Below are 12,757 nucleotides of genomic sequence, written 5' to 3' on the forward strand. Positions count from 1 at the left end.
TGATTCGTTATGGTACAAATATCGCTTATACCTCTGTAAGAATTCCCAACTCAAACAAAAGATTCTTTTGTAATTTCTCCCTTAGGAGGGCACTCAGTATTTTTAAAAACTTACCACAGGGTTAAGAAGGAATTTTTTTGGGATGGCCTTAAATCGGATATTCAAAAGTTTGTGGCAGAATGTTTGGTATGCCAACAAAATAAAGTTGAAACAATTAAGACACCAGGTCTATTACAACCTTTATCCATTCCAAGCCAATGTTGGGAGGAGGTTTCAATGGATTTTATCATAGGTTTACCCAAGTCTGAGGGAAAGAGTGTCATCATGGTGGTAGTTGACAGACTTACCAAGTATGCACACTTTTGTGCATTATCACATCCATTTAAAGCCAGTACAGTTTCCACGGAATTTATGGAAACAATTCAAAAGCTATACGGAAACCCAAAAATTATTGTAAGTGATAGAGATCCCATTTCTACAGGAAATTTCTGGACAGAATTATTTTCTTGTCTTGGTACTCAGTTAACTCATAGCTCATCTTATCATCCTCAATCTGATGGGAAAACGGAGATAGTAAACAAATGTTTGGAAGGATATCTTCGTTGCTTTGTATCTGATAAATAGACACAATCGGTCAAATGGTTGCCTCTGGCTGAATGGTGGTATAACACTTCCTTCCATACTGCAACAAAAATGACCCCATTTATGGCACTTTATGGATATCAGCCACCATCCATCACATCATATTTAAGAGAAAATTCTAAGGTTCAAGCAGTGGAACATCACATCGAGCATCAACAACAAGTTCTCCAACTCTTAATGGATAACCTCGTGTTGGCACAAAATAGAATGAAACAACAGGCAGATCAACATCACAGTGAAAGAAGTTTTGATGTAGGTGATTGGGTATTCCTACGGCTACAACCATATAAACAAATGTCCCTCAAGCAAGCTAAGAAGGATAAAAAATTGTCACCAAAGTATTATGGTCCGCACAAGGTGTTGCAAAAGATTGGTACTATGGAATACGAATTGGAGCTTCATGCAGCTTCTCGAGTGCACCCAGTTTTCTATGTTTCATGGTTAAAGAAGGTTATAGGCGACAAGCTCCCAATTCAAACAATATTGCTAGAACTTGATGAGGAAGGAAAAATTATATTGGAACCGGAAGCAATCATAGAAATAAGAACTCAACAACTATGAAATCAATCCATTTCAAAGTATCTCATCAAGTGGAAGAACTTATCCGCTGAAGATTCCACATGGGAGGATGATAATTTTATACAGAAACATCCAGAACTAATTAAGCGTTGAGGACAACACTTTTTTGAAGGAGGGGGACATGTTAGGTCCCTATAATACTAGTGATGCCCCCCATTAATATTGTAGTTGTATCCCTTATTAATATTGTTGTGCCCCTATTGTCCCCATATTGTTATTAATGTGCCCCATAGAATCCCTCTATTGTTATTTTTGTGCCCTTATATTATTATTGTTAGGTCGGCTTGGTTATATTGTGACCCCTTAGACTCCTATATATAGAAAGGAGGTTTTGTCATTTGAATCATCCAAGAATTGTTCATTTATGTAATGTAAAGGAGGTTTCCCCCTCGAAGAGGCTGAATTCTAAGGCGTTGATCTATCTTTTCTATCTTTTTGTGAGCTGGTTTCATAACAGTATTCCTTTGGGGAAATTCATCCTGAGGTTTCCCAAATTTCAACACATATATTTAGTCAACCATTTTTATAGGTACAACAATTTTCTAGGAAAAGGATTATGTTATAAGCCTTTATAACCAAAAACAAAAAAAAAAGGACTCACATTGATTTTTCTTGTTGTTTCTATGCTATGTCTTTTATGCTATGTTTAGGTAGTATTTGATTATTTTTTCATAGATGCTCTATTTTATATATACAATGATTTATTTTGTGTTATTGGAAATATTCATTAGAATAATTTTATTCTTAGATCCAACCTTCACTTCGATAGCAAGAAAATTGAATTATATAGCGAAAGATTGCATCATGAACATTACAAGGAGATTTAGGGAAATGACTAGTAAGTGGTTTTAGAATTAGCATGTGTTTATTATCATTAATTTATCTTTAAAATATATATATATATATATATATATATATATATATATATATATATATATATATGTATATATATGTATATATATGTATATATATGTATATATATATATATATATATGTATATATATATATATATATATATATATATATATATATATATATGTATATATATATATATATATATATATATATATATATATAGATAGCTATGTGTTAGCATTATAAAAAGAGCTATATTGTATTTGCATCCACGTGAGTTAGGTAACTTAGGGTTTTAAGTCTTTTAATTGTCAAGTTGAGTTTAGCATTATTTTTGTATATAAATTATATTTCTTTCTTGAAATAGATCATTGAGAATTTTATTTTCTTGATTGGTAAGTAGAATAATCTATACTCCATCTTGTTTCTTGCACATATTATGCCTATAGCTCACAAATTTACGAATCAGATTAACAAGTAAATGGTTTATTCACAACAATTAAATAACCCAACAACATTTATGATCAGAACATTATAATAAATGATAATGAATTCAATGTGCTTGATACATATTATTTATTATATGCAATATTCAACCCATATGGTCCTTTATTTGTAGTGTTTAAATCTATCCAACTTATTTGAATTATGGAAGATTCAGTCCACAAACAAGTGTTGAAAGTTTCAACAATTTTCATCATATCCAAGCTATTTCTTCGACTAGTTGATTGTTATATTTGATCCAATTATTTTTAGCTAATATAATTCCTAAGTTGACCCATCTATTTAGTCTATTCCTGTGACTCATTCAAAAAATTAACCAAATCCTTTGCTAGTTTACTAACCAATCAACTTGTTGACCAATTAGTTGATTGCACAATAAATTTCTTATACTAGTGAACCACTTAATTGATTATCTCCATAAAATTGAGAGTTTTGATGAACCAACATAACCTTAGGTTTCAACACCCCCCCACCCCGCCCTTCCCCCCACCCCATCAACACAATGTTTTGGAGGTGAAATTAGGTCATCTTGACACTCCTTCCCCATAATTCCATATCCATAAAGTCCTATCATATCACATAGATTAATGAAATTGTATTTATATAATGGATTCATAAAGATATCATAAATTTGATTATCTATTTTGCAATAGACAAGATTGACAACCTTCTCTTTAACAACTCTCATAAGTAGTGAACATCAAGTTTGACATTCTTCATTTTACTGTGTGCAATAGGATTTTCAAAAAATGAATTGCACTTTGATTGTCAAAATAAACACTAGTCAAGGCTTAAATATTTAAGGAAATCTCTCATAAGAGTTGACAAATATAAATGACCTCTATCCTTATATTCATGGCTCCACTATATTATACTTTCGCAATCACCAAAGAGACTACACATTGTTTCTTGCATGACCAAATCATGTGTCCAACACTGAATTGAAACACATAGCCAAAAGTATATTTTATGTCATCATTATCCCCTTCCCAGTAAGAGTTAGTGAAGTTGACCAACAAATATGGACTTCCATAGTATTTGATACCAAAATGAGAGGTACCCTTAATGTAATGAACAATTTTCTTTGAAACTTTCCATTGGATTTCTTGTAGGTATTTCATATACTAGAAATCACATTAACAACAATGAAAACATTAGATTGAATATGAGCATAGTAAATAAGCTAATGATTAGCTATCGATAAAGCATATCATAGAGTTTCAAAGACTGCCACTCTTTATTAAATTTGATACCCGACTAAAAGGTTGTAGAAATGGATTAGAATCATCCGTCTTAAATCAATTTAAGGAATCCAATACATATTTAGATTCAAAGAGAAATATACCATCATGTAATAGTAAGCCTTGAAGACCAAGATAGAAATGGAGAAGACCAATATTTTTATAGCAAAGGTGTCAGCAAGTCGAATCTTCAATATAATAATTTTATCAATATTATTTCCAATGATGACCACATCATCAATATACAACAATAATCAAAGTATCACCATTATTGTGTAATACAAAACGACTATGATTATATTCATTGCATTTAAACCCAATATTGATAAAGAATTGATTAACATTAACATATCAAGCCTGGGGGGGGCTGCTTCAAACCATAAAATGACTTAAATAATTAGTTGGTATAATCTGAATCTATCACAAAACCAAGGGATTTATCCATATATATTTCCAAATAAGTCTTCATGAAGAAAGGTATTGTTAACATCCATTCGATCAATTTGACATCCAAAAAGAACAACAAAGCAAATAATGAGCCAAACATAATTCATCTTTACAACATGGGAAAATGTTTTATTCTATATGATTCCTTCTTGTTGTGAAACACAAATTGTGACTAAAAAAGAATTATGATGCTCCAAAACACCCCTGAAAGTGACTTTGGCCTTATACACCCAACAACACTTCACGACGTTTTTCCCTTGTTGTTGAGAAGCTAAGTCCCAAGTGTGATTCTTCAAAAGAGAATCCATCTCAGCCTATATATCATGTTCTCATTCAAGTTGTCCTTGTGCAGCAATATAGGAATATGGATCACAAGTCTCCTAAACATGATGCATTAAAGAAATACTAGCATGCTACTTTTGAATGTGATTATATTATCTTGAGGAAACATCACCAACATCAGGTCCAATGGCTTCAATTGTTTTACTAACCCACAAGAGAAAATAAGGAGTTTTTGAATTGATATTTACTTCAAACAATTGGTTAGGAGAGGTTATGATTTTAATCAAAGATGATCAATGGCCAATCGACTTAGAAATAATGGTTGATTGAGCGATTGAGATATTGGAAAGAAATGGACATTCAATCCATTGTTTGCAACAATATCAAAGGGATCGTTGTGCAATATTCAAGAGGAATAATTGAATAAATTAATGCCATAACACTTCTCATCAAAGATTACATTTCTCCTAGTAATGTTTTTTTTGTTTAATATTAAATAATCAATATGATTTTGACTCTTTAGTGTATCCATTCATAATGTAAGCATGAATTTTTGCATCCAATTTCATTCTGCAATCATAAAAAATATGCATTTAAGAAATAGATCCAAAGTTTATGAGGCAGATGACTAAGGGATTCTTACCACACAATTTATTGAATGAAGTCATAGAATTGAGAACTATATGGGAACATGATTCAAAAGATCATTGGCAAATTGGACAAACTCATCCCATAAATTAGTTAATAAATCTTTGGCTTGTAAGAGATATCTAGTCATCTTGACTAGGTTTTGATTCTTACATTTAGTGACACCATTCTAGTAAGGACTATGAGGGGAAACCAATGTCAATGGATACTTGAATGAATAAGGTATTATTCAAATGGTTCATTCACATGTTGTTGGATAATTTAATTATTAGTTAGATTACTTGTCATTAAATTATCAAACTCGAGGTTTGTCAACTTGCAAAGTACACTTGCACAATATATGTTAGTAATCAACTTTCAATCTAAGAGTAAATTAACCTATTGAAATGATAGCAAACCTACTCATGAAAAATGTCTAAGATGAGTATGCACACACTTTCTTTTTCAAAAGATTGAAATTCGAAACTTGGAAAGAAGTCTTTTAATCTATGAAATTGAAATGACAATTGACATGAAAGTAAACTTATTCTATTGACATGAAAATAAATCTCTTCTAATGACATGAAACTAAATCTATCTTTTAAGAAAAACTTTTCCAGATAACTCACATTGATCATTTAAGGTTGACGCATTTCGAACCCCTACTGAGGTTCATCATCAAGGCAAATATGGAAAGAAAGATCAACAGACAATATTTATAGTAGAGATGCAATGGTAAAATACTAACAACCATTAAGATAAATAATTAATAATAAAATGGAACGTTATAGGAGTCTAACAAATAATAAACAATTTATTATTTAATAAATTAATAACCTATTTATTTATTATTTTTATTTAAGGAAACATATAGCAATATTTTTACTGCTATTATCATCTAATTTATAACGAATATAAAAACAAAAATCTAAATAAAAATTAATATTATTATAAATTCCATTCTATTATAATGGGAAATTTAAGCTATAATCATTCTTTAAATAATAAATATTATAAAAGAAATTAAAAAGAAAAGTAATGAAAATCTATTATTATTATTAAAAATAAATTAATTAATTATACGAAGAACTTAATAAAAGAAAAAAAAGAAACAAATGAATTCAAAGAATCCACAGAAAGATTGAATTAGGACACAAGAAAAAAACTAAGGAGGAGACCAAGGATGGAAGAAAAGGAAGGGGGCCTAGGAAAAAAGGGATGGAACCCACGAATTGTTGATCTTCCATCCATCATCCCCATTTAGAGTATTAGATCCTTTTTCAATCTCGATGGCTTCCCTTAATTTACGGTGATGGAAATGATCAATCTTAGAAAGGAACTTGGAATCCTCTAAACATGTGTGATGTTTTGTCTTATCAGCATGTTCCATCAAAGCAGAGGAGCGATTCCTATAGTGTTTAAGGTAAGTCGTGTGCTCTTGAATCCTTTGATATATGGAACAACTAATCTCTCCAATATAGGGGGTTCCACAGGTCCAACATGGAATCAAATAAACACCCTTCATGTTTTTAGGATTTGCGGAGTCTTTAATGAATCTTAAAGAGCCATGAATGGTTTTTAAGGGTCTAAAGGTGGAAACAACCTTGTTCCTCTTAAGAATCCCAGGAATCTTGTCCATATTCCCTTGGATAAAGGGAAGTTGGACACTAGAGACCACTTCAACTAGATCTTTCTTACTCCTAAGACAGGGATAATTTTAAAAAATATTTGATACCATGGTATCTATTATAACCATTTTTCTTAAAGAAATTAAGCTGGTAGGTTTTTTCATCCATAAGGTGATCCTTATTAGAAACCCTTAAAGCCCAAGTGGCCAGTGTGTTGAGAACACCTAGCTTTTGGGCTAGATAGTGATGGGAATTTTCATGTAAATATTCTTCAGTGTGGGTTTTTTTACAAAATACTTGGCGAGAGAAAGAACCGTCATCTTTTTTAGAGACAAGCATATTAAGAAAGGGAAAGCTACTGTCAATTTCAGATTCCATGGTAAATTTGATGGAACTATATTGATTGTTGACATGTTAAAAAACAAATCCAATTTCTCACAACCATGGGGCCATAAGATGAAGGTATCATCAACAAATATTTTCCACAATTTTGGTTGAAATTGGGCAGAAGCTAAAGCTTTAAATTCAAAATCCTCCATGAACAAGTTCGCAATGACAGGAGAGGGGGGATAACCCATTGCTACCCCACAAGTCTATTCGTATAACTCTCCTTCAAAGCTAAAGAAAGTCAAGGTAAGGAAAATCTCCACAAGATTGGTTGTATCAGGGTCATTAATGTGATTGATTACTTCAACAACTTCATTAATATGTATTTTGGTGTAAAAGGAGAAAATATCAAAATTAACCATAATATCACCATGCTCAAATTTAACCTCTTTTAACTCACTCATGAAAGAGAAGGAATCCTTAACAAAATAACTAGAACTACCCATCAAATTCTTAAGCTTTTGGGCTAAATATTCAGCAAGGAGATACATAGGCCCACCTATTATATTGACAATGGATCTAAGGGAAGCCTCTTCCTTGTGAATTTTCTGAAGCCCATAGATTCTTGAAGTGAGAGGGTTGCTTTCAATAAGCTTGTGGCTTATGGAACTAATGGATTAAGTATATTTTATAGCCAAGGCCACAACTTTTAAAAGTCAAAACTTGAATCCCTTAAAGCTTTGAAAAATAGCCCCAACATTTTGGTCCTTAAAGCTGACAAAGGGGGTGAGGTTGTAATCTTAGAAAGAGATGATTAATGAAGAAAAATATTAGATCACTTGTGCAATAGTGGGAGCTATAGAAAAATCAATAAGAACCCCCTAAAAAAGGTTACAAAAGTTGTTGCCTTGGATACCAAATCTAATAAATCCGTTAGTTCCATAAGACACAAGCTTATTGAAAGAAACCCTCTCACTCCGAGAATCTATGGGATTCCTAAAATTCACAAGGAAGGGAATCCCCTTGGATCCATTGTCATTATAATAAGTGAGCCTTTGTATCTCCTTACTAAATATTTAGCCCGAAAGATTAAGCCTTTGGTGGGTCATTCTAGTTCTTTTGTTAAGGATTCCTTCTCTTTCGTGGGTGAGTTAAAAGAGGTTAAATTTTTGGTGATATTATGGTTAGTTTTGATATTGTCTCCCTTTACACCAAAATTCCTATTAATGAGGCTATTAAAGTAATCAATCACATTACTAACCCTGGTACAACCACGCTTGTGGAGATTTTCCTTACCTTGACTTTCTTTAGTTTTGAAGGAGAGTTCTATGAATAAACTAACGGGGTAGCAATGGGTTCTCCCTTCTCTCTCATCATTGTGAACTTGTTCATCGATGATTTTTAATATAACACTTTAGCTTCTTCTCAATTTCAACCAAAAGTCTGGAAAAAGATTTCTTGATGATACCTTCATCTTATGGCCCCATGGTCACGAGAAATTAGATTTGTTTTTTCAACATCTCAACAATCAATCTAGTTCCATTAAATTTACCATGGAATTTGAAATTCATGGTAGTTTTCCCTTTCTTGAATCATGTGCTTATCTCTAAAAAAAGATGATTGTTCTTTCTCTCACCAGGTCTTTCATAAAAAAGCCCACATTAAACAATATCTACATGCAAATTCCCATCACTATCTAACCCAAAAGATAGGTGTTCTCAACACACTAGCCACTCAGGATTTAAGGGTTTTATGAATATCACCTTATGGATGAAAAAACCCATCTCCTTAATTTTTTTAAGAAGAATGGTTATAATAGATACCATGGTAGTAGATCTTTTTTAGAAGCTAGTCTGGGTCCTAGGACTAAGAAAGAGTCAGCTAAAGTGGCCTCTAGCGCCCAACTTCCTTTTATCAAAGGGACTACAGACAAGATTGCTCAGATTGTTAAGAGGCACAAGGTTGTTTCCACCTTTAGACCCTTAAAAACCATTTGTGGCTCTTCAAGATCCGTTAAAGACCCTGTACATCCTAAAAACATGAAGGGTGTTTATTTGATTCAATGTTCCTATGGAACCCCCTATATTGGAGAGATTGGTCATTCCATATATCAGAGGATTCAAGAGCACGCACCTGACCTTAGACATTGTAGGACTCACTCTGCTACTTTGGTGGAACATGTTGATAAGACAAAACACCACATCTGTTTATAGGATTCCAAGGTCCTTGCTAAGATTGATCATTTCCATCACTGTAAATTAAGGGAATCCATCGAGAAAAAATGTCTAATACTCTAAATAGGGATGATGGATGCAAGATCAATGATTCGTGGGTCCCATCCCTTTACTCCTAGGCCCCTTCCTTTCCTTCCATCCTTGGTCTTCTTCTTGGTTTATTTCTCGTGTCCTAGTTGTGTCTTTCTATGGATTCTTTGAGTTTGTTTATTTTCTTTTTACTTTTATTAATTTCTTCGTATAATTAATTAATTTATTTACTTTTTATAATGATAATGATAATAATAATAATAATAACAATAATAATAATAAAATTATCAATATTTTTCTTTTTAATTTCTTTTATAATACTTATTATTTGGAGAATGATTATAGCTTAAATTTCATATTATAATAGAATGAAATTTATAATAATATTAATGTTCATTTAGATATATGTTTTTATATTTGTTAAAATTAGATGATAATAGTAGTAAAAATATTTCTATATGTTTCCTTAAATAAAAATAATAATTAAATAAATAGATTATTAATTTATTAAATAATAAATTGTTTATTATTTTTTAGACTCCTATAATGTTCCATTTTATTATTATATTATTTATCTTAATGCCTATTATGATTTTACTATTGCATCTCTCCTACAAATATTTGGTCTATTGATCTTGCTTTCCATATTTTTCCTAATGATGAACCTCAATAGGGGTTTGAAATACGTCAACCTTAAATGATTAATGTGATTTATCTAGAAAAGTTATGCTTAAATCATGAATCACAAAAGCCTCCAATTTTAGATTAAATCTATCTTTATCATCAGGAAATAAATCTATCTTAATGACTGAAAACTAAATATTTGAAAGTAAATTCAATCTAGAAATCAACAAATCCTATACCAAGAAAACATTGAATTCTTTATCTATGAATTCTAAAGGCAACATATTCTAAAAATAGTGAGAGATCATTTGAAATTAATAATGTTTGTATTGTCAAATTAGAATCATTCATGACTATCTATGAATATAAAAGCAAACAAATTGAAAAGCAATGAGTGGATGACATGAAAGCAATAATGTTTGACCTGCAAAAGAACACAAATGGAAGGAGCATAAAAGAGTGTAAACATTGCATCTAATTAAAAGACTTAAAATGAGTCATAAAAGAAACTAATCTATCCTAATAATATAAATAATTAAAATGCATATCATACTCATTAGGTTCCCATTGTAAAGTGCATGAGAGATGGAAATTTGAGAAAACTAGTGATCAAACTGTTATAGACATTTTTGGGCACTACAACCCCAAGCATGAAATTTCCATAAACCAAGGGCTCCTAAGTCCCTAAAAGTGTTGTTCTAACCCCTAAAGGAACAAGGTCAACTGATTACAGCTTCTCCCAGAAGTTCTCCATGAAAAACTGCTCAGAATTGGTCAAAACAGGATCATTTCAGCTGCTCCACAGGCCAAGTGCGTTGCATCTCACCTAAATACACTGTGTGGGTGCGTTGCATTTCAAAAATCCCTTCTATGGGGTGCGATGGGCAAGAAATGACAAATGGCAGTGTCATTCCACGAGGTGGAGAGGCAATGGAAGCTTCCAGAAACTTCTCCTGTGACACTTGCCTCTCTGAATTCGACCAAGGATGAGTAAGAGATCATCAATCTCCAAGTGGAAGCAAGAACTATCAGAGGGAAGACACTAATCAAATCACAAGCTGACTCATCTCCCTTACAGATATCTATATATGGATCCCTCATCCCAGAGATCCAGGGGGCTAGAATTTTGCATATTGTAAGGAATTGCTGTTGGTTTCTTGAGATAAAACATCAGATTGTTGGGTGATCTAAGCTGTGTATGAGGTGAAGAGGGGCTTCCTTGCTGAGAGGATGATACTGGGTCAGAACAACTGGTTGTAACTCCCCTTGGCTCTTTCTTGTTTATCAATAAAAGCTATTCAAGTTTTCCTCCATACTCTTGTGTAATTTATGTTTGTTGCATTTGTATGGTCAATTTACATCTAATCCTAGATTGTTTATGATTATAGATCCATGTTCTTGTATAGTGCTATGCTACTGTGATCTTACAGGTACTTTGTGAAGCTGGGTGTGCAAGGGAACAAGTAGCGAAAGACTATCAAGAAAGAGAGGAATTGAACCAGGAGATTAGCGCAAGACAGAGGTTGGTCTTCTTTGTTCTTCTCTATCTATATTTCATAAAGGAAAAAATGAAAGTAGCTTTACATTGTTTGTTTCTAAGGCAGCTATCACACCTTAGTGGGATAAGCAGTTCTGAGTAGACACTTTTCCCTGTAACAAAATGGCGACTCCGCTGGGGACGAATTAGTTTGTTTGTTTATCTTCCTTGTTGTCTATTTCATAAACTTACAGATGGAGTCTGAAGTCGTGCCAGGTAGCTTTTGAACTGCATTTGCTATGCAAATGCAAAGTAGATAAATGTCACTTCAGTCAATCTTCGGGATCTGTTTATGATTTAAACAACTGATTCACAAACTCTCTGATTGCCCCTTGTGGTAGCTCTTAGATCCTCCTTAGATCTACCCCTGATTGTTGCATTACTGATTACCATTTTCTCGGCCAAAACCCATGAACTGAACTGCAAACTGTGACCCGGAACCCAAGCAAAGTCTTGTCTCTGGCCCAGCGTAGGTATTGTTCTGAGAATCTGAAATTCAGCGCACTTCCCGAGTGTAGTAGGTGCGCTGCATTTCAAATTCCCTGTGTTACAGGTGCGCTGATCAGACTAGGCATTGTGCAGTTTTGGTTTCTGTGATTCATTCTTTCCAGTTCTATTCATGAATTTTGCTGCCTGTGATCAGTATATCTTTGTTTGAAACCCCTTTTCCTTGCTATTATTCCACCTCCTTTGTACAAAAGAACTACAAATGTTTTTATGTGTTTGTTGAGTCATTTCCAGTTCTCCTTTGCAAAAAGTAACATAATCGCACTGTCGTCCTTTGATTTGAAAGTGTCGCAAGTGTCGTTTTTAGGCATAGGAAAAAGTTTGATTGCTGTAGATAGTCGATTATCCTGTTACTATTGTTTTTGGTCTGAATTTGTAATTTTTCTAGTGTCGAAAACAAGATTTCCAAATCGTAAGGTGTTGTGATTGTCTCCATTTTTTATTTCGAAAAGAAACTTGTTGATAACTGTCGCTTGAAAAGTAATTCAAATTTGTGCATCAACTTCCTTTTTATCATTTACATACTAAGAAAGTCGAAAACAAATACATGCATGTGCATTTGCATTTAGATAGTCTGATTGGTTTGATTTAGGAAAGTGCATTTAGAGTGTGCTCTTTGCTCTTTGTGAAAGAATTTTGTCTTTCTTTCCTTAGTAGCTAGGATTTTCATTGCACAAAGAAGATAAAAAGATT

Source organism: Pinus tabuliformis, chromosome Q (assembly GCF_031772625.1).
Source record: "Pinus tabuliformis cultivar Carrire ecotype Pingquan chromosome Q, CPIR1, whole genome shotgun sequence".
Classification (NCBI taxonomy): Eukaryota; Viridiplantae; Streptophyta; class Pinopsida; order Pinales; family Pinaceae; genus Pinus; species Pinus tabuliformis.